Raw genomic sequence first — 23,150 nt, 5'->3', positions numbered from 1 at the left:
TTATGCTCTATGTAAAATTAAATGATTTCCAACATGAATTAAATCCATAAAGAAAAATCTTAGGGTCTTTTGTTTTCTACATCTCTCCCACTTCAAAGATAACTGTGCCACAATTAATCTATGTAAAGACTTCCTATACTTGTGTCAGATGTGCATATGCAAATACAAATAGGAGTTTACATATGTGAGTTTAAGAATGGATCAGAGTGTTGGAGCAATGTTAACTCAATAGTTAACAGCACTTGATGAAACTTCCATAAGACTGGGGTTTAACTTCCAAAGCCCACACAGCAGCATAGAAACATTGGTAAACACCACTTCCAGAGGATACAATGTATTCTTCTGACCTCTGCCCATACTAGGCATGAGCGTGGTATACAGACATCCATGCAGGCACATGCATGTTGGCAAAGCAGCATACACTTAAAATAAATTTAAGTCAGGATGGAGAGATGACTCAGAGGTTAAGAGTATGGACTGCTCTTCCAGAAGTCCTAAATTTAATCCCCAGCAACTACATGGTGCCTTACAGCCATCTATAATGTGATCTAATGTCTCTTTTGGCCTGCAGGTGTACATTCAGACAAAGCACTGTATACATAATACTAAATACTAAATCTTTAAATAAATAAATAAATGCAAGTCTTCTTTAAAAACAAAAAATGGAAGTATAGCCAGGTTCAGTGCCACATACCTTTAATCCCAGAACTCAGGGAGACAGAGGTAGGCAGATCTCTGTGATTCGAGGCCAGCCTGGTCTACAAACCTAGTCCAGGACAGCCAAGTCTACACAGAGAAGCCTTGTTTCAAAAAAAAAAACAAAAAACAAAACAAAACAAAACAAAAACAAAAAATGGAAGCATAAAGTGAAGTCAGGTGTAATTCCATGGAATTATTTTCCATTTCAGAACTACATAGCTCTACCTATGTTTTCAAAAAGCATTCCCTTGTCCTATTCCTCAACAGCTTAATAGCTCTATATAATTATTTTCAGAAATAAAGTTGCCTGGCTAGATGTGTTGCTCGTTGTAGCACATTTCACAATTATGCTGGAAGCCTTGAGCCCAGCCCTAAAATAATAAATAGTAAATAAATAAAACTGAGCACAAAGAACACAACAGCTATAGTTACATGTAACTGAAATGTCCTAAATTCCAGTCTGAGACTCTTCTCCACCTGGGTGGCATTCTTCTTTTATGCTTCTCATAAATTCCTTTGTCTCTTATCATGAGAGTTCAGGGGAGAAATGAACAATGTTACCACCACCATCACCACCACCTCCATTACTCTCAGTATTAACTGCAAAAGGACTTAACATTATTATATCCTATATACTTAATCTTCTCCTTGACTTGTATCAAAAATGTACCACGGCACAGGCTCTGTCACTGGGAAGCCGTGTGGCATGGGGCAAACTGCTAAATCATCTTGCCTATAAACTAGTCATGATTGCTATGGTTCATGATGTTGTGGCAGGGTCCAGTGTGGGCAGCAGACAGGGTTTCTCTTCCCAAAGTCAATTCCTTTCTGGAAAAGAAGAACATGACAACAATGGATACATGGTAACCTTTTCTCTCTTTCCTCGATCTTCAAAAATTGTCCAGAAACCAGATGTGGCAATGTCTAAGTAACTTTACACAACTTACTTAGAATCACACTCTTGCGAAGTAGCCCAGGCTGGTCTTGAACTCATGTTGCCAGACTAACCCCAAATTTACCACTCTCCAATCTCTCTGTCTCCAGAATGCCAGCATTACAGGTGTGTGTTACCATGCCTTGTTTGCTAAAAGCTTATCTTTTAAAGAACAATAACACTATGGTAGGTGCATGGGAGAATATTTGAAATGTTTAGAGGGGCATGAACAGTACATCCTTTGTTATATCCTCCGAGAATTATCTTTAATAATCTAGCATCCTCCCTTTGTTTGTCTGATATATATTTAGATATTTTACTGTTAAATGTGCAAGGTATAAAAAATAATGGGTTAAACATGCTTTATGGTCTCATCTATACTAATTAAGGAATATGCTCAAACCAACACCCCAAGTCAAGGAAAATATTTCCTGTATCTGCGAACCCATGCCCCTGATTTACTTCCTATTCTACCCCTTCTTCTAGCCTATAATAAGGATGGATTTAACTTGTATACTAGTTTTTTGTATTTTGTTCAGAATCTCTCCCTCTAGAACACATTGGCAAAACTCCTTGGTTTTGTTTTTGGCTTGTGGTGGTAGAATCTCCAGCATAAAGCACATCTCACCAAGCAGTTTTTTTGTTTGTTTGTTTGTTTTAATGATCTTTACCTTAACCTAAAGTAAAAACGGATGGTCATCTATCTGTTCTTTAGTTTTATTTGCATTTTGAAATTGTATAGTCAGAACATAGCATCTAGGTATTTGCTATGTGTTGCAGTCAATTCCAGGTCTTTCTGTTATAGGGATGAACTGTGCTCTGACTGGCAAAGAGCTCACATTTGTTACATAGTCAACAGCAATGCTGTGGGTCTTGTGCTGAACTCACACCTGAATATTTTGCGCCCCTCTTTTCAACAAATCGCTGTGGTGCAGGGTTTCCGTGGGGCTGCAACTTCTCTCCGTTCAACCTTTGCCACATACATAAGCATATTCGTCCCCCAAGCTGATCCAAAATCTTTCAGGCCTTTTCTGAGACTCCCTATTTTAAGATGGTGCAACTTGATATTATCCTTGGAGAAGGGAGGACCTTTTAGGTAGGATATAAAACAGGAGAAGAAAAAAGTGTCCCTAGCCGTTTTAAAGTGTGACCTTGGATGCTTGAATCTTCATAGCATACTAACAAAATGGCGTTGCCCTCCTCCTCTGGAATGTGAACCTGAGGAAGGTAAAAACCTGCTTATCTTAGGTAACGATGAAGGGCATGGCTTTTAATTCAAGGACTTCAGTTGCTGCTACTGGAGGCTGCTGTGAACTTAGGTTGTTCTGGTCTGAGACCTTGATCTTAACCTACATATTACAACTGTTATAGCCGATGACATCAGCCGATGGTGTATTGGCATTCTCACATGTTAAACTACTTAGTCTGGTTTGCTGGGAGCGCTGAGTGGAGCACTCAGGCCCATATTTATGTTCGTCCGACAGCATCAAGAAGAGAAAATCAGGCAGGTTGGTAGGCAGGCCTTGGAGTACATATCTCAGTGCTTGGCCTAGAGCCAACCTGACAGGTACCTTTTCATGGACAGCAGAGTTAACACTCAGTTCTCATCATCTGTAAGTCACCTTCTATTCACTTCAGTTCCTGGAGTGCAGGACTGGTGATCCTCTTCTTTTTCAGTTCCCTGAGCATCCAACATGTATGTATATATGTTGAATATATATCTGTATGGCTCTGTCTCCATTTAGGGATGAGATTCTTTTTCTTCCTTTTTTAAAAAAAATGCTCTCTGTGACAAAAATAAAAAATAAAATAAAATATGCAAAGCATCCAAAATTACACTCTACATAAGCTGAATAAATATATACCCACAGCAGCATATGCTCAATGGCTGCCACTCTATGCTTTTCAAAGCCAACTAGCTTATAAAATCGTTTCTCACTCAAGAGTCTAGGCGATCAATGAGAAGGTACAGTGTGAGGACACAGCCTTGAGCTGCAAATTGAGTTTTTAGTTACAAAAGATGGAGAAGGGAAATGAGCCAGTAAAAATCCAACAGTCCTGAAATGGGCCATCTCTGCAGCTTTCATGAGGGCCTGATCTTACCCCTGAATAAGCAGCTCATGGCTAGGTGCTATATAATACAAGAGAGTTCTTTGATATCAAACTACATGGGTTCAAATCTTGCATCTACTACTCAACTTTGGAATATTGGAGAGGTTGCTTCCAACTTGCTTCTTGAATGAACTCCAGTTACAGAGAAGAAATCCTGCTGGTATCTCCTGGTGACATTGCCTACTGACACAGTACCTATGTACTCGCTTCTACTCTTCCGTTTCATTGTTTGATAGTTTATTTGTTTACTTCAGACAAGTTCTCAGATAGTTCAGGTTCCCTGCTATGTAGGCAAGCATGACTTTGAACGGCTGCTCATTCTGAACTCTGCTCAACTCTGAAGTATTAAGACGAAAGCTAGACACCACCATACTTGATTTAAATGGTACAGGGAATCAACATCAGGACCTTGTGCATGCTAGATAAACATTTTGCTGCATAGCTACATGTACCCCTCCCCCAACCTGCTTTTCTTTGAGCCAGATTGACCTTGAACTCACCATCCTCTTCTTTGAGCTCACCATCCTGTTGCCTTGGTAACCCAAGTAGTAAGATTACAGGTTTGTACTTACCATGCCTGGCCAAAGTGCGTTTGTTTGTGTTGATATGTTGACAAGTGCTTCGTAGCACCTTCATGGATTCAGGGCTAGGACTGAGTAGAGGAAAGACCTATTTAGGCCTAAGAGATGTAGGCTTTTATCCTCACCTCCCAACGTCTAGACAGGCCAGAGGGACTGAAAGCCAGTGTGATCTCCAGTAAAGTAACTAAGTATGATTACATAATGACATTTCTATAAGCACTTCTGGGAGTTTCTGAAAATATAGAGGTTACTGTAGACTGAGATTACCTGAGAAGGCTGGGGAGCTCTACATGCCCTCTAACATACCTTTCCCTGTATGTCTCTTCTCGTGTCTTCTAAGTACATCCCGTGTAATAAACCAGTCACTGTGGTTCCTATAAGATGCTCTAGTTGATGAATCAAAGCTGAGAAAAGGACCATGGGAATCCCCATTTACAGCTATCTGGTGATAAACACAACATGGGTGGACCCCTCATGAACTGACATCTGAAGAGCGGTCAGCTTTGTATTGCCAAGCCCTCAACCCGTCAGGTCCAATGCAATCCCTAGTAGAGTGTGGCAGAACTGGATGGAACTGGAGGACACCCAGTTGGTGTTGCCTCAAGAAGCCACCACAAAATCGGTTGCTGACAGGGAGAAATCCAGTGATGCAAGAATGCTGATGAGTTCTGTTCTCGCTGAGTTTCAAGAATCAATAGTAGGAGATGCTGTGCTTGTTTTCTTATATTATCTTCCATGGGAGTTGTTTGAGAGAGAATAGGTAAAAATGACTCTGGGCCAACGAATTCTAGCTAGACCACATATTGCCTTTGTGACCATCTCCGTGCTTCAGATTCCCCAGCTGTCAAGTGGGTATGATCATCGTTTTTATCACTCAGAGCACTGTGAGGAAGATCTGACAGAAAATCCACTGCTTAAAAGGAGAGTTTGCTCTACTATAGTCACTAAAAGGCACTCTAAGCTGTACTTTCCAGGTGGCCCCTGGCATAAGGGCCTGTAGCATGCATGCCTTGTCAGAGTGCCTTTAATTCTGGGTTACTTGCCACACACACACAAAAAAAACAAAACAGGGTTTTTATAAAACAAAATAAATATGGACTTATATAGTGTGAATCCACAAGAAGTTATCTCCTCTGTTCCTGCCTCATTTTCCTATCTTTGAGGACAGACACTTGATAGTATGGAGTGTATTGGTATATTATTTACTTGTGCCATTGCTATGGCAAAATATCTGACAGCAGCAACTTAAGGAGGAAAGGGCTGGGTTTGCTTACATTTCCAGGCTCATGAGAACAGGAAAGATATGGGAGCAGAAGGTATCTGGGTCACGTTACACCTAGAGTCAAGAAACAGAAAGAGATGAATGTGTGTGCTCAGCTCATTTTCTCCTTTCTCGCCAGTCTAAGACCTCATCCTGTGGGATTACACCCACCACAGTTACCATCGGTCCTCCCATATTCATTATCCCCCATTATCCACAATTAACTTAATCTACATCGTCTCTCACAGCCATGCCCACAGAATTGTTTCCATGGTGATTATAAATTCTGTCATTGATGGTATTAATCCTCCCATCGGGTAAAATGACCCAGCTTAACCCTGCATTGGCATGGGGGAGGGGGGACATGGTAGATGTTGTTTCCCTCCCAACATCTTTAATCTAAAATGTGCCTGAACCTGGGTGGATGAATCAGAGCCTGGTCTAGGAATGAGAGACGGCTTTTTCTCTGAGCCTTCTCACTGATGCAAGGAACCTATCTTTAGAGTGATACAGACCCAAGTACAGCCTCAGCCCTGTTCCATAGTCCTCACTATGTGACTTGAGATGACCACTCACATCTGTGTCTTCAAGACCATTCTCTTCGAAATGACATGTGGATCTTCATCTTGGAACCACATGAAACTGGAGCAATACAGTGGACTCAGAAATATCAGCCTACTGTGGAGAGAAGCACAGGATGGCCTCATACTCTTGCCTGTGCCCTGACTTATGCTGTGACCTTGGCACAAGTTATAAATCTGCCAGTGCCTCAGTTTCCTTCTCTGTAAAATGTCTAGGATAATGTCAGCTGGCTGTTCTTCACAGTGTGAGTTAATATTCCAAACACATTCAAACAGTGCCTGGCACACAGTAAGCACTATTAACTGTTAGCTATTATTATTATTAATGAGCTATACAAAGGCTATTTATTACCATGACCAGACAGATATTGAATAGACATTTGTCAGGATTCCTGGCAGGTTTTTCTCAGAAAGTGTTCCCTGGCCTCCCTTCCTTCAGCCCTTGGCTCTTATTTCTATCACATAAAACCTCAAGAACTGTTAAGAATGTGCTTATGTACCCCTCCACCCCAAGAGAGTAGTGCTTCTTGAGAGCTCTGCTCAGGTTTCATGAGACCTGGGAGACCAGAGGCTCTGATTAGGCATTTGCTGAATGGAACACCTGCTCAGTCACAGCCTAAGGGAGGGCACTCCAGATGGAGACAGTCACAAGGGTGATCAGCTTTTGGAGGGACGAGCTGTGGGCATGAGCTTCACCCACCCTAGATGGAGCAAACCCTTTCAGTAGTTCCCGGCTTAGGAGCTGAACACTGCCACCTGGCCTCCCTTGGGATTCTTCTGAATTTCTTGCAAAGAACCGTAGGAGGGAGATTCATAATGAAAAATCAGACAACAGCTTGTACATCTATCACTATACAGTTAGGAAGACTGAGGACCAGCAAATGGAAGGGCCCTTCTGAGAGCAAAGGTGCCTGACTGTGTCTCCCAGTGCCTGGAGCATCTCTAAAAGTAAAATTACCTGAGCATAAGCTCTGTTAATTAACCACAAATGATTGAGAGATGGGGAGACAGACGAATAAACGGGACAGACACACAGAGAGAGCATGTACTACTGTACAGTGACATCTTGCTATCCCAACATGACTGCCCTGTGGCAAGCCATTTTGAATATAGCTGTAATCTCCCTGTGTGTCCACACCATCCTCCAAGGGGTCTGGGGTTCCCTTTTGGTCAGTAGTAATCATTATACCTTCCACTTTAATTTTTTTAATGTTTTGATTCTGGTCACACACAAGATAGACTTTCCCATTCAATTACTTTTCTTGGTGCTGTGATAAAATATCCTGACAAAGCTACTCAAGAGGAAAGAATTTATTATTCTGGCTCACAGAAAGGGGAATCCAGCATGATGGTTGGAGCTTTAGACAGCTGATCACATTCCATCTGTGGTCAGGAAGCAGAAAGTAATGAACACCCAAGCTCACCTGACTCGCTCTTTTTTATTCAGTCTAAGAATTCCAGACAATGGGTGGCTATTAACGTAAACTGTATAATCCCACATAGACGTGTCCAGAGGCAATGATTCTAGATTCATTTCACGCTGACAGTCAATAGTAACCCATATCATCCTAACTATTTTTATGTGTATGGTAGTGTTAGCTGCATTTATATCACTATCCACTAATCCCCATAACCCTTCTTATCTGATTAAAATAAAAACTATATACTCCAAGAGCACAGCTCACTGTCTTTACTCCAACTCCCTGGAACATCAATTTTATTTTCTGTCTTCTCTTGGTACCTCATGGAAGTGAAGCATAGTGCTAGTCTTTCTGTGATTTATTTCACTATATCTTCAGGGCTTAACCATAGTATCACAAGCATCAGCGTTTCTCTTTTAAGTCAGAATAATAATCCACTGTATGTACTGTGAATAATGCCAAACAAGATCATATAGGTATCTCTCCAAGACCCTGCTCTTGTTTATTTTGCATTTATACATAGATATGGGACTGCTAGTTTTATATTTAATATATATGAAAATGATAAGAAGATACGAGATGCCAGATATTAGAATATATGAGGTTTATGAAGTGAGCAAGAGGGAGAAGGAAAGGGGGAGGGATACCCAAGAGACAGAAAGACAGAGAGATAGATAGAGACAGAGGAAAAGGGAGTAAGAGTAAGAAAGGGGTTAGAGAGAGGGAGGGGAGAGAGAGAGGGGCAATGTAGGACTGTCCTTCTATTTAGCCCTGGGCAGGGCCACACCCAGTTGGCAATAACACCACAGGTAGGCAGACTAAAGCAGAATCCTAACAGCTAGACCAAATGGTATTGTTTTTCTTTTCTTTTTTTCTCTCCTCTCCTCCTCTCCCCTCCCTTCCTCTCCCCCTCCCTCTCCTTTCTTTAACCCCTCCCTCTGTTCATTTTCCACACAAGGCACACTGTCTTACAATACTATCAGCACTGTGCCCACAGATTCCAATTTCTACAAGTCTTCATCACTGTATGTTATTATAGTTTAGTAATAGTTACCCTAATGGGCATAATATAGACACCACTGTGATTTTGAGTCGAAATCTCCTAATAATTTATGAAATTGGTATGACTGTTTTTGTGGATTTTTTTTTTCTGACTCTTAATAGTTCCCCTTTAAAGAAATGTCTACTTGGCTCTTTTGTCCATTTTTTTTTAAATTCTCAGGATTTGTCTGTTGTTCTTTGGGACAATCTTAAAGCTTTAGCCATACTGTACCATGAGTGAATTCACTCTAATTATCATAATAATGATTAAGACACTACCACAGTAGACCTGCTATTAAAGGTTGTTGTGGGAAAAGGGGGAGGGCGAGAGAGAGGGGAGGGTGCCCATGACAAAGAGAGAAAGAAAAGGAGAGAGGGAGAGAAACCAAGAAATCTTAAGAAGCTGTGGGGATGAGGGACTGTGGGGCGATAGCAGGCTGTGGGGGGGGGGGCTGTGGGGGTGAGTGGGGAGGTGAGCTTTTTACCCAGAAAACATCTGTGCTGGTTGGTTGGTAATGACTTCAGAGGTTGTAAGGCCTCTAAAAGGCAGGCTAGTGGGAATGCTTGCCTGTATGCTGACACTAACTAGTTCACCCAGTTCCTCCAGTTGGCAGATTCTCCCTATGGTTAGAAGCTAAGCTGCGCACTTGAACCCACACTCTATTTCTCATCCAAAGCTAAGCACTGGGGGAAAGAGCTTGGCCTCAAAGCCTGTTTCCTCTTTACAAAGCTTATGCTATTCACAGCAAGGTCATAGAACTGCAGCAGGTCTTCAGCAAAGTCATATGAGGATACTACCATGCATAGTTCCAAGCCCACGTTATGGCCTGAAAACATTTCAATTTCCCTTGTCGTGCCTGCAGTGAGTGTGTTTTGAATGCTGCACAGATGGCTGGCATGTGGAGAGACTGGCCTGTTGGTATTTCACTAGAAACCAAGCCAAAATGAAGCAGTACGACCAGACTTACATTGCATTTCAAAAATATTTACCAAGGCAGAAATATTAGGAGTGGTAGTAATCATAATATCAACTTTCATAACAGTTGGAATTTTGCCATGTGCCATGCACCAAAGTGGGGTGTTAAATGTTTGAATTTTAGTTTTTCTATTTCGATTCTAAGTAGGTATAAACTAGGCTCGTTTTACAGTGAGAAATTAAGGCCTAAAGTGGCAATGGCAGGGCTAGATAGCATCCTGTGACTTATAAGTGAGTACACCAGAAGAAGTACAAGCCCAGTCCTGCCTATACGGAAAGGCTGTACTTGCCTTGCATGCCATTGGGCACTGAGAACAAGACAATTTGCAGCAGTCCTTCCCAAGAGGCAGGACTCCCTGGGACACATACGGCATAGCAAGAATTATCTCAGCATGGGAGGGAAGAAACATATTTTTTTTTTCTGACCAGTGCATCATAAAAGCAGAGGAGGAAAGGCATGATGCACAGTGGTAAACCATTTGCCTGGCATGTGTGAGACCCTGAGTTCCATCCCCAGCAGCACAAAATATAATAACAAATCATTGAAAGAAGAAGGAGGCTGAACATAAGTATTTATTACCTGTGTTGGGATTGCATGTTACCCACAGCCCCAGAGGCCATTACTTATCAACGAATCTGCTCTAGACCCAGCAGAGGAAAGGGGTCATGGGTTGTCCTGTGCCACAAAGCTAGGAAGCACAACTTCTGTTCTACACTTTGTTGCCTTTCGTCTCCTGAACATTATAATGTCAAAGGTCAGGAAGAGATGCACAGAACAGTACCATGGGAACTGTAATAGGTAGGGAATTTTTTTTAGGAGGACAAGGACAACCAGAGCATGGACACATATGCTCAGAACTTGGAAGCTGCAGGGAATAGAAACTGTTTGGCAGGGCCTATGTAGGATCAGGGTTTGGCTCTGGGCTTGGAACTCTCCCAGGAGTTGAGGCATGCTCTGCCTTTTCCACTCTGAGGCCAGAAGACCCCGGTGGGGACCACAGCTGCTGCTACACTGTCTAAGACTATTGATCCCTTTCATTCTTAGTGCAGTACAACCCCTCCCTCCTTGTCAGCACCAAGGCCCAGTACAAATTGAATGGCAACTGAACTGCATGAGTTGATTAAAACTCCCAGTAATTATGGGATCTTGACTGGCCTGTTTGTCCAAATCAATTTCAGTATTAGTAGCTGGACTACTGACCATGCTGACAGATTGAGAGTGGGCAGGGTTAAGACTTAAGATTGGTGGGGGGGGGGGCAGTTTGGCTTTCCCCACTCATGTATATTCCAGGCAGCATTCAACAGGCTCTCTTGGATCAAGAAAGCCAAGGCCCCTCACTCTATTATCAACAACAGTTCATGTTGAATTCAGCAACCCTTGCTTAGCTTATGTGGTTTTCAGTAACCTTGTTTGTAAAATGGGTATATCTGAGAGGAACCGCTGGACTTTGTGAAAACTCAATGGCATTAGATGGCAAACTGTCAAGCACAGAGTAGGTGCTCAATAAATACCTTTTTTCTGTCCTTTCTTGCTTTCTTCCCTCCTTCTTCTTGTACCCAAGACGCCTTTTCTAACCTGCACGTACAAGCCTGTTACAAATTACCTCTCCATTATTAACGTTCTGAGGGCTTCCTGACCCAGCACAGAGCCTGTCTCAGGAGGTTTGCAGCAACCTCTGTAGATGTCCTCAGTCTGAACCATCTGGCAGTCAAGGCTCCATGAGAATCTGAGGAACGGAAGAACAGAAACACTTTTACAACCAGGGAGTCTTCGGTGGTAGGATCCCTCTGTTACTCACTCACTTTCTGTGTGACCTCAGGCAAGTCACTTGGCCTTTTATAGGCCTGGTTTTCCCATCTGCGATGTGCCCAGGAGCATTGCCAATAAGAATGAAGGGTCACTTTGGCCACATCTGCTGATCTTTCTTAGATAGTCTCCTGGAGTTCTCACTGAAGGTTTTATGTCTCAGGAAAATAGCAAAGTGCCCACATTTTATGAGTGCCTGTTTTGTGTCAGAGCACATGATCTCAATGTGTCTTCTCAAAGCCAGTATCTCATTTAATTTTTTTATTGTGTAAATGTGGAAGCTGAGGCTCATCAAAACAAGGACAACCAAAGAATAGGCTAACAAAGACTTCACTGTAGCTCTTGATAGGCTATCTCCACTTTCAAATAAGTCAATTCAAGTCAGATTAAAAGTATTCAAAGGGCAGGCTTATTTGGGTAACAGGGCTGCTGGGCAAGATCACCAACCTCAGTGGATGAGAAAAAAGGAAGTTGCATCCAGACTGTGGCAGGCAGAAATTTTAAGGACTGTAGGAAAAGGAAAATAATGTATCTGCTACATTTATATGCTGCATGTGCACAGATATGGCCATGGCCTTGGGAAACTGTCAACTCCAGGTGAGGGGGTTTGGAACAGCCATCAGGAATACCAGGTCTTGGCTTTTCTCAGAGGAGACAGGGTTTGAGAGAAAGAGGATGGGCTTTACCTGATCTTGTGGGTGAGAGGTAACTGGAAATTCCAACCAAATGTTTCTGTATATTCTATGTGACTGACTAGTGCTCTGCCGGGGCCTCACAGGTCTAGACTCTAGAGCCTCACTCTTGGCCTAGAATGTCACTGAGTTGTCACCATGATTGTAGGCGCTGTGTTCAAGTTAAGAGGAACATTGTAATCAGGAGGTAGCCCTGTTATTAGGGCTGCTCTGATGAAGAGACCTGGAGAAACTGAATGCTTGCAGATCCCCTAGAGGATGGGACAGTTTGATCATAGTAAAGCAAAGCCATGGGTATCCTTATAAAGTCTCCGACGTTCAACGAGTTCCTCTCAAATGTCTTCAAGATGGTTCTCTCCTTCACATAAAACTGAGCACTGAACGACTTCTCCAACCTCCACTGTCTCCAACCTCCAGGGTCTTCGTTTTTGGTGGAGAAAACAGTCTTTTGTGCTACACTAAGGCCACCTAACAAGTTAGAGACCTCGATGGGACCACATGACATTCCAATTTCTAAGAGATCATAATGAGTGAGTTAACCCAGAAGCAGAAAGACTCAAATGGTATATACTCATTTATATCTGCATATTAGCCCAAGGGGCATGTCCCACGAAAGCCTTCACTTACCAGGAAACTGAGACAGAGGGGAGGACATTCTAGTGGGACTCTAGATGAGAGAAGCATGGGAGAATGGCAAAGTAGAAGGATCCAGAGGGTCCTAGAAGCCTACAAGTAGAACATTATGATAGGCAGATTTGGGCCCAGGGGTCCCGCTCAAACTAAGGCACCAGCCAAGGACAATACAGGCGGTAAACCTTAAACCCCTACCCAGATCTAGACAATGGACAGAACACTCTCCACAGTAGAGTGGAGAGTGGGATATGACTTTCTCACATACTCTGGTGCCTCACGTTTGACCATGTCCCCTGGAGGGGGAGACCTGGTGGCACTCAGAGGAAGGACAGCAGGTTACCAAGAAGAGACTTGATACCCTATGAGCATATACAGGGGGAGGTAATCCCCCACAGGAACAGTCATAGGGGAGGGGAATAAGGGGAAAATGGGAGGGAGGGAAGAATGGGAGGATACAAGGGATGGGATAACCATTGAGATGTAACAAGAATAAATTAATAAAGGAGAAAAAAAAGAAAGAAAGGAAAAAAAAAGAGATTGTTTTCCTCTAGCTTGTGGGAATGTGACTTACATATCCTCTATTCAAAAAGAACTGAGGTCAGAAAAGTCAGGCAACCAGTTCCAGGCACATGCATTGTAAGAGGACAGGTCCCTACAAAGGCGGCACATACAGAGGTCTCTCAGGGTCCAAGAGAGACAGGTCCTCTTTTGGTACCACAAGGAAACCCTTCAGCTTTATTTACCTTAAAATATGTTCAGGCCCCAGAAGAAGGTGTCTTGTAAGTTGGTTGTTTTTCTTTCTGCTGGCAACAGCTGGCCCACTTTCTAGACATGGGGGAGGGGTGGCAAAACAGCTCATTACAAATTTTGCACTCGGAGCAATTTGCATTCCATAATTAATGAACATTAAAATGCATAATTACAAACAGAAACAAATGGCTTGGTGATGATGAAAAATTGGGCTGGGAAGTATCAAGTGCAGGCACAGGGAAGAGAAGAAGAACAGGCTGGGGGAGGGTGATTTGGTTAGGACCAGTGGATACTGTAACAGCTGGGAATTTCCCAGGCACCCTCGGCTGCCTTCCTTGAGAACTCAGATGGATTAAAGCTGAGGGACCCTGGTCCTGAATCTTTCTATGGATCATCCTAGGAAATGGAGCAGAATGGGAGCTGTGGACTTAGATGTCCCAGCTAACCTGAGTTAGACTCCCTCATTCTCACCTACTTGCTCTATAGCACTGAGTGGACGGGCACCCTCTGAGGGATGGATGGCTAAGCGCTGCATGGACTCACCCTCCTCCCCAGTGCCACTCTCACAGAACCTGCTTCCCAGGGCTCCCTTTGTGAGCTCTGAAAAAAAAATGCTTAGAGATAATTGAATTCACTAACTTGGGTAATCTCTTCAAAGCAGCAAATCAAATCACTTCATTCCTCTGCTGACAACCCTTCCTGAACCCCTCCAGGTATACTTAGAATAAACTGTGGATGCCTTTCAGGGCTGACAGCATGGGCCAGAAGCTAACTTTTTCTTTCCTTTTAAAAAATAAATAAATAAAGTAATATATAGTAAATATTTAAAATGTGGCAAGTCACAGTCATCTTTATTTTTTATCTCTTGTTCTTTCTTTTCTGAAAAAATATAAATAAAAGTCATTCTTAGCTGTGGGGCTGTGTAAAAACAGCCTGCAGTTAAATAAACATTTTTTTCTCTCTCTTTTTTTTCTCTTGATAAATACAACTAATACACCTGGACATTGTATACAACACACATACATTCCCTCTCTCCCTCTCTCTCTCTCTCTCTCTCTCCCTCTCTCTCTCTCTCTCTCTCTCTCTCTCTCTCTCTCTCTCTCTCTCTCTCTCTTTCTCAGAGGTGGAGAGAAAATGATCACTTGCAGATATTTGTACCTAAAAAAAGAAAAGGAAGTTTCCAGAGTTTTCTCTCTGCTAAAGGAAGTAGCAGCTCTGAAATGCAAATAGGCACATTTGAAAAAAAAAAAAAAAAAAGAAAATCAAATTCCCCAAAGCATTCATAGCATGCTAAATCTAGTCAGCTACTAGGAGAATAGTGGCTAGGCAAGGCCGAAAAATGTTAAATAATAATGTGTCTACTCCACAAACCACGAGGGAGGAAATGTGTACTTGCCCTGTTTCCATGCCAGCAAGAGTCAAGTAAAGCACCAGAACTTTAATTTCCATCATCAGCTAATGAGCATCCTACTCCTGTCCTACTCAATGTCAGCTGAGAGAGCTCATGAAGAGAAGAGCCTGGACTTCTACACACACACACACACACACACACACACACACACACACACACTCACAACCTCGGAGCGTCACAGAAAGTGTATGAGAGAGTCTGCATGACTGGCAGTGACCAGTACTGATGAAGCCCTGATGACCAGTGTGGAATCAGAGAGGCCAGGTAGGAAGCAACATCTAAGCTTAATACCAGCTATCTTGGAAGGAACAGTGTCACTGAACGTACCATGTGGAACCAGATGCTCATCTCTGACAACCACCTTGTAGAACACGCTGACCCAGAACTCACAGATATCTGCTTGCCTCTTCTTCCCACGTGTTGACACTAAAGTCATTACCATCACAACATGCAAGTGCAATATCTTTAACTGCTGAATGATAAAAAAAAAAGATATAATGTCCAGTGAACACATCTCGTGTGATTCAAAGAGAAATTAAAACATTCTTAGTTATAGAAAAAAGAGATTGTGCCCAGCAGGCTGTCCGTCTGTGAAAGAACTGTTGAAGGCATTGTCTAAACTGAGAGGAAATAACAAACACGGAGATATGAGAAGCATGTCTGACATTCCGGCAGTCTCAAATGTAGCCATTCTAGATGACATGAAACTTTGTCTTTAAAAAAAGAATCCATCCATTCATCAATCAAACAAAGGGGGAAAAAACGATCATATGAGGAAGTTTGGTAAACTAAGAAGGAAGAAAGAGCAAGCATGCAGGTAGACACAATAGACCTTCTGTCTGTGTCTTTATAACTTTCTGTTTGATGATTGAAACAAAAGTGGATGAAGCAATTTCATTACATAGCAGAAGAGAAATGGACATAAAACATAAAGAGAAATAAAGTTAATAAACATTACTTCACCTGGAGAACAAAACAATGATGCCAGTCAACTATGACAAATTATGTAAACTTAAGGTCAGAAAATGTACTGAAAAATAGGTAAATTGAAATGAAATTCTTAACTACAACCAATAGGAAAGAGAGGGAAAAGGAGGAGAAAGGAAAGAGAAGAAGATGCAGACAGTTGCGTGGCAGTAATGTATCAACTGACATATTAAACCTAAGTCATCTGAGTAGAAAGATTCAAAGGTAAGAATTTGCTAGTGCATTGAAAACATTATTCAATTATATGCTCCCTATCAGAAATGTATTTCATATTTCCAGGTTGAAGCTTACAAAATTGCCTGAATCATGTAAATAAGAAATTACTGGGCAAGAACGTCATATACAGATAATGGATATTCACAGATAAGACATAATCACCATAAATGTTTATGCACCAGACAACAGAGGAAAATGGGTAAAGCAAAAACTAAAAGAATAACAAGGAAAAGAGACAAGTTCACAATTCTTCAGGATTTCTCCTTCAAGAGCTGGCAGAAGCACAATTAGTAGCATTATAGGAAGAACCAAGCAGTACTATCTATCAAAAGATATAGTTAATTTTAATAGAGTAGTGTGCTACAAACAGAAATTTAAATATGTTTTGGTGCCTATGAAATACAAGGTCAGATGGCATATATGCTCTTGGCCAGAAAAGAGTTCTTAATAAATTAAAAAAACTCACACAGGCAACGTATTATGATGTTTATATGAGTATTATATGAGGTTTATTAAGTGAGCATGGGGGGGAGAAGGAAAAGGGCAGAAAGGGTACCCCAGAGAAGGGGGGGGGGGACAGAGAAAGACAGAGACAGGAAGAATGAGAAGAGAGAGAGGAAGAGAGGAAGAGGGAGGGGTGAGATTGGACTGTCCTTTTATATAGCCCTGTGAAGGGCCACACCCCCATGGCCAGTAGGCAATGACATCACAAGTAGGCAGCCTGAAGCAGAATGATAACACAAAATATGTTTTTCCACACACAGTAGAAGCAAGCAAGCAAGAAATCAATGGCATAGTAAAAATTTCAGCACAGGTGGCTATAACAAAATACCACAGATTGGGTATCTTAAGGACCAGATAGTTAAACCTGATGGTTCTGAAGACCAGAATTCTGAAACCAGTGCTGGCTTGTTTCACTGCTCAGGAGATGCAGTTTCCTGACTTGCTTTAGTCATTGTGTTTTCATGTTTGAAAGAGAACTGTGGTCCCCCTTCCTCCTCATGGCACTAACACCATACACGAGAGCTCAGTCCCCATGATTTAATCACTACACAAAGACCCAAATGAAACAAACAACAAAATAAGAGGCAAATTTTCAGCAGATGAATTATGTGGGCATGTGAAACTTGAGCCCAACCCAAACAGGCTTTTCTAATTGGAAACAGCGCACTTCTAAGTACTTCACAGAGAGTGTCTTACTTGTTTCATGGCATGAAATTGAAAATTCTCCCCAAGGCACATATGTTGTCATATGGTTCCTAGCTTGTGGTGCTCTTGGGGCAGGTAGAACATTTTGGAGGTAGGATCTAGCTTGAGGAAGTAAGCCACAGGAGATCGTGGATATGAAGTTTCAACTCAGTTCCCAGTCCTGTCTTCACGTTCTGTTTCCTACATGTCAAAAGATGAATAGCGGGCTCTTCTTCTACCTTCTCCCTATGGCCTGAAACATTGGCCAAAAGAAGTTCTTCCTTTAAGTTTTTTGTCTTAGGTGTTTTAGTCATAGGGATAAAAACAACAACAAAACACACACACACACACACACACACACAGAGAGAGAGAGAGAGAGAGAGAGAGAGAGAGAGAGAGAGAGAGAGAGAGAGAGAGAGACATGCAACACACACACACACACCAAAATAAAACAACCTGAAACAGAAACATCAACATCTCAGGAGTGGGACTGTTGCTACAGCTGAACCTTACATAGCCTTTAAATCTGATTCCTAGGCAGATGAAGATGACAACAAAGACAGCTGAACAGATGATGCTGGTAGGGAGGAGTTCAGAAGAGTAAAATGCCTACAGTAAGCACTGCCCATGAGGTTTTGCATGACGTAGTGACTCCATGGGAATTGGATGTTATACTCTGTCAAAAAAATGTGTTCACATTTTGACTATGACTTGAGATTTTTAAGGTAGGCTAAATTGACAGGCTAGGTAATTTGGCAAAATAAATTCTAAGGATGTTCAAAGCTATGGTGTAGAATTTGCTTACTGATTTTTCCTGGGTTTATAGTGAGTATAAAGAGCAGATGGCTTAGCAGAAGGACTTGAAATATTTCAGTTTGGTCAGAAAAGCCCAGGTAAAATTTGGTTTCTGTAAGACATGACTTCAGAAGAGATTCACTATGCTGAAAGGCAGCCACTGACATGAAAACAACAGGCCACTATGGCATCCTGTTTTCTCTCAAGCATCAGGTGTAAGCCCTGTTATTCAACACAGGGATGGATGTCCCAGCCATTAGTAACAGAAGAGAAAATAGAAGACTCAATAAATAAGGTGTACAGAGACTGCAGTGCTCTTATTTATAAAGCATACATTTATCTTCTGATGAAATGCTTAAAGTTTTGTTTTGTTTTGTTTTTTCTTGTTTTGTTTTTGGAATCCTAATGATGAAGGAATTCAGAAGACATGGCAGTCTATGAACAAGTTAGCCAGTTGTATCTTTTTAAAGGTTCTATTTTAAATTGTGTGTGTGTGTGTGTGTGTGTGTGCATGTGTGTGTATGTGTGTGTGCATGTGTGTGTGTTTGTGTGTGTGTGTGTGTGTACATGTATACACAAATGAATGTGTACCAATGGATGTTAGAGGGCACTGAATCCCCTGGAGCTGGAGTTACAGGCAGTTTGCACGACCAATTCTGGATTCTAGACACTGAATGCTGATTCACTGCAAGGGCAATACTGAGCCCTCTTAATTGCTAAGATGTCAGTCTCTTCAACCTTTCAGTTGTCTTCTTTTATTATTTCTTAAATATTGTAATGAACTTACAGACAAAGAAATATACGGTTACAATTCCTGAAATACAATGAACTACATACAGAATAATTTGACAAAATGTATATGATACATACATATATATATATATATATATGTAAACTTAAATGCTAATGAAAAGAAGAAAATTTAAATAAGTGGAAAATAGTCATGAATGGGAAAAATATACATCAAAGCTGCCTATATTTCTTAAACTGATACAAAACGTTAAGATATGTAGCCAAAGCTTCTTTTTAAGTAGGTTTATCTATTTTACATCCAGGTTGGTAATTTATGCTCCTTCACTCCATCTTTAGTAAGCCTTTATCATTTTATATAAACTTCTGTACTTTTCTTGTTATACTAAAGTCTCGGTTATATAATCATTTTATTTGTTTTCCCTTTGTTTTTTCTGTGCTCTAGAATTTCAACTCTATGAAAGCAAGGGCTTGGCTATCTTATATATTACTTTATATCTAGTAGTCAAGATACTTGCTCAGCTTTGAGTCAATGCTATTTGTTTAATAATAAGCATCTGTTAAGTGATCCAATGAGGGACTTGACCAATAGGAAAGCCAAAGAGAGTCAACTAGGAATTTTAGTTCAGTTTTCTATGGAGATAGATATCTATCCATATCTTTTCACTTATTGAGTACTTATTATATGTCAGATTCAAAGCCAGACACAGAAAACCTGTTTTCTCACAGTTTACAGAAGTGCCATCAAGAGAGGCCTTATTATTTCCATATATAGATGAGTCCCATGAGGCACTGGGAGATGAAGCACACTAATATGACTAAAATGCAGTGGGTGGGCAGAGAGTCCACAGCTGAGATTAGGGAGACCTAACGCCTTAGCTGAGAGTCTGTCCAGGATACACATCCACTCTCTGAACCTCAGTTGGGATGTTAGGTGGTTAGAATAGCTGAAGACCTGCCTTGCTCCCACTCTCTCATAACTGTTAGCCAGCAAAAACAGGGCTTTGGAACAACTTGTCCAATACACTCAGCTTTTCATTATTATGACATATATTCTGAGAAACAACTTAAAAGAGGAAAGACTTATTGTGGTTATGGTATCAGAGGGTTCAGTAAACGACCAGCTGGCCCCATCGCTTCTGGGATGTGGTCCTGAGGAACATTGTGGTAGAAGGGCATGGTGGGGGGCGGGGGAAAGCTCCTCACCTCATAATAACTAGGAAATATGGAGACTGAAGGGAAGGACCGGGACCAAGACACAACCTTCAGAGGCCTGCCTCCATAACCTACTTCCTCTAGTTAAGTCTCGTCTTCCACAGCTCCTCTACTTCTAAATACAATATTCAGAGTTTGAATGCATCAGTGGATTAAACCAATGATTTGATCAGTGCCTTCATGATAAAACAAAAACAGCTTTTTATAAATATCCGCATAGACACATGGGGCTTTACTACTAATCTCTTATGCATATTTCAATCCAATTAAGTTAACAATCAAGATTACCACACACAAAATTAAGACCTAGAGTTGACAAACCTAGGATGTCCTGCCTTTTCCAACACTGACTTCTTTAACCTTTTTACTTCCCTCATCTGTAAATGGAGACAATGGCAGTACCTATGTTTCCTCTGGTTACAAACTGGGTGACTGAAAACAATAGCTATGCATTCTCTAACTGTTCTGGAAGCCAGAAATCCCCACCCCCACAAGGTACTGACGGGCAGGTGCTGCTCCCACTGAGACCCTGGATGAGAATTTGTGCATTCCCTTTCCATCTGGTGGCAGCATCAGTTCTGATCCATGGCCACATTGTACCAGTCTCTTTTTGTACCTTCACACTCCCTGTTCATATATATATGTGTAAACCAGATACAACCCCAATTTTCTTCTCTTTTTCTCAGAATCTGCCAACATGACTCCTACCTACCTCATGACCTCTTCTTTTCTGTTTTTTTTGTAATAATGTCCTGAGTCCAGTACTGCTTCCTGCATATACATGGGTAGCTGATAAGCAGCAACACCCCAAAGAAAAATGAATTCCCCTCTCCAAGCAGCCATAAATTGCTAATAGCTTTAAGGAGCTTCTCAAGAGCTCCTAGCCCATCTACACTCCTTGCCTGGCTGATCTTAAGCTAGGACAAATGCAGATAATAACAGCTGTGGTGAATTCATGAGTGTCATAGCTACAAGACAGCTCTGCTCACTATCCCCCACCTGTGGTCTTTCTACCCCTCTTCTGTCACCCTCCTTGAGCGTTGTGCAAGGATGTTGATATAGAGGTCGACATAGAAAGTCACTTATTCTCAGCACTCTGATCTGCTTTAGGTCTTTGCATCAACTACTGTTGTCAGTAGTTTCTTCTTGCCTCTTTCTTTTAAGGGCATTTGTGGTGACATTAGACTACCCTGTAAAGTCTAAAAGTCTCAAGAGATGCTTCCTCTTCCTCCTCCTCCTCCTCCTCCTTCTTCTTTTTCTTCTTTTTTTCTGTTCTGTTTTGATGACAGGGTTCCTCTGTGTAGATCAGGCTGGCCTCGAACTCACAGCGATCCACCTGCCACTGCCTCCCTGATTGCTGGGATTACAGGCATGTGCAACCAATTACAGGCATGTGCCACTTCACCCAGCTTCAAGAGCTTCTTCTTTTATCTATATATTTATTTATTTATTCATTTATTTATTATGTATGCAGTGTTCTGCCTACATGTGTTTCTGCACACCAGAACAGGGCACCACATCTCATTACAGGTGGTTGTGAGCCACCATGTGGTTGCTGGGAATTGAACTCAGGACCTTTGGAAGAGCAGCCAGTGCTCTTAACCTCTGAGCCATCTCTCTAGCCCAAGAGCTTCTTCTTAATCACGTCTGAAAAGACTTTTCTATGGATGGTAACGTTACCACTTTCTGGGACTTGAGGGAGACAGATATATATCTTCAGGAACCATTGTTAGTCCCCTTGTGTATTTGCTATAAGGACTAAAGAAGAAAAAAAAGGTAACTCGGTGAAAGGAAAAACAAACAAACAAACCAGCAAACACATCTGGAGTACAGTTGGAATTTACTGAAAGAACAAAAGCAATGAGAGCCAAGAAGGAATGGAAAGAACTGACCAATGCCTTATTCATATCTCCCACCGTGTGGCAAGAAAGTGCAACACTTGCTTCTGAATACTTTTAGGTGGATAGAACACAGGCCCCAGTATAGCAGCTTATTCTGAATAAACACATGACCAGCTCCCTCTGTCTGATAGCTGATGTTCAGAAACAGACAAGGCCTCTCCCCAGCTTGTGTTAATATGTACAACACTTCACTCACATGCAAAATTGATTTTTCTTTCTAAGCACAAACTGTAGCGGATTTATAACCTATCTGCAGCTTGACAAAAGCCATTTATAACCTATTTTCTCCATCACCCTTTCTGGCACCAGTCTCAAATGTCTCGAAGAACTCTCTTGTGCATTTGTAATTACAAATCATACTTAGGCAAAATTTAATTTCCAAGAGAGCTGACCTCCTTTTTTATTGAGGTGTTCTTTTGGAAATTAGTGTGTGTGTGTGTGTGTGTGTGTGTGTGTGTGTGTGTGTGTGTGTGTGTGTGTATGTGTTATTATTCTTCCTATAATTTTAGGAAGACAGGGAAGAGACTGGAGAGCTGGCAGAGGGGAGACAGAGGGAGGGCATTTTAATCAGTGATTTATATTGATGGATGAAGAGGGCTGAGCTTTGAGCATTATCATAGTAGAAATGACAGCAGGATGACTGAAATTAAAACCTAGTACCTTGTTCAGAAGCCAAGGGTGTTGGGATTGTATCTCCATCAGCAGACCTGGAGATAAGCTTAGTGCATCCAGTGACTAATTCATAGGCAGGTGAACTTCAACAACAGATCTCCCACTCTCAGACACTCAAAATGACTGATACATTGAGCATTGTGTCTCAGCTGAGGTCGTGGAAGGTGGAAATCTCTGGGGTTTTCTTAGGGACTGAGGGCTCCATGCAAAGATGTGTACATGGCAGACAGGATTTGCAAACACTCTGTATTGCCAGCATATGAAAGATTCAAGCACTTGTAGACTGATTTATTGATTGATGCTGAGTTGTGATGCCACTTAGAAATATGATTTCAGTCGTCACATAGAAGACAATGTAGAGAAGCCAGACTGGTTAAGAGCTCTCCTCAGATTACTGGTGCTTACTTAGGGCTCTGGGGACAAAGGTGGAAAGGATAGCAAGTCAACATAGAAAGGTAATGCACATTTGAGTACCAATCATATAACAGATGTGAGTAACTCTGTTACTCATGTAACTCTGAAGTGAG

The 23,150-nt window shown here is 41.6% G+C and overlaps 1 protein-coding gene across 7 annotated transcripts in view; it reads left to right on the top strand.

Moving 5' to 3' along the window:
• Window positions 1-23,150, top strand: part of ASTN2 (astrotactin 2) — a 960,073-nt gene that overhangs the window by 572,050 nt on the left and 364,873 nt on the right. The gene's annotated exons all lie outside the window — the stretch shown is intronic.

This window comes from Acomys minous (assembly GCF_964271855.1).
Source record: "Acomys minous genome assembly, chromosome: 1".
NCBI lineage: Eukaryota > Metazoa > Chordata > Mammalia > Rodentia > Muridae > Acomys > Acomys minous.
The sequence above is the reverse complement of the archived record's forward strand: the minus strand, read 5'-3'. Positions and strand labels throughout refer to the sequence as shown.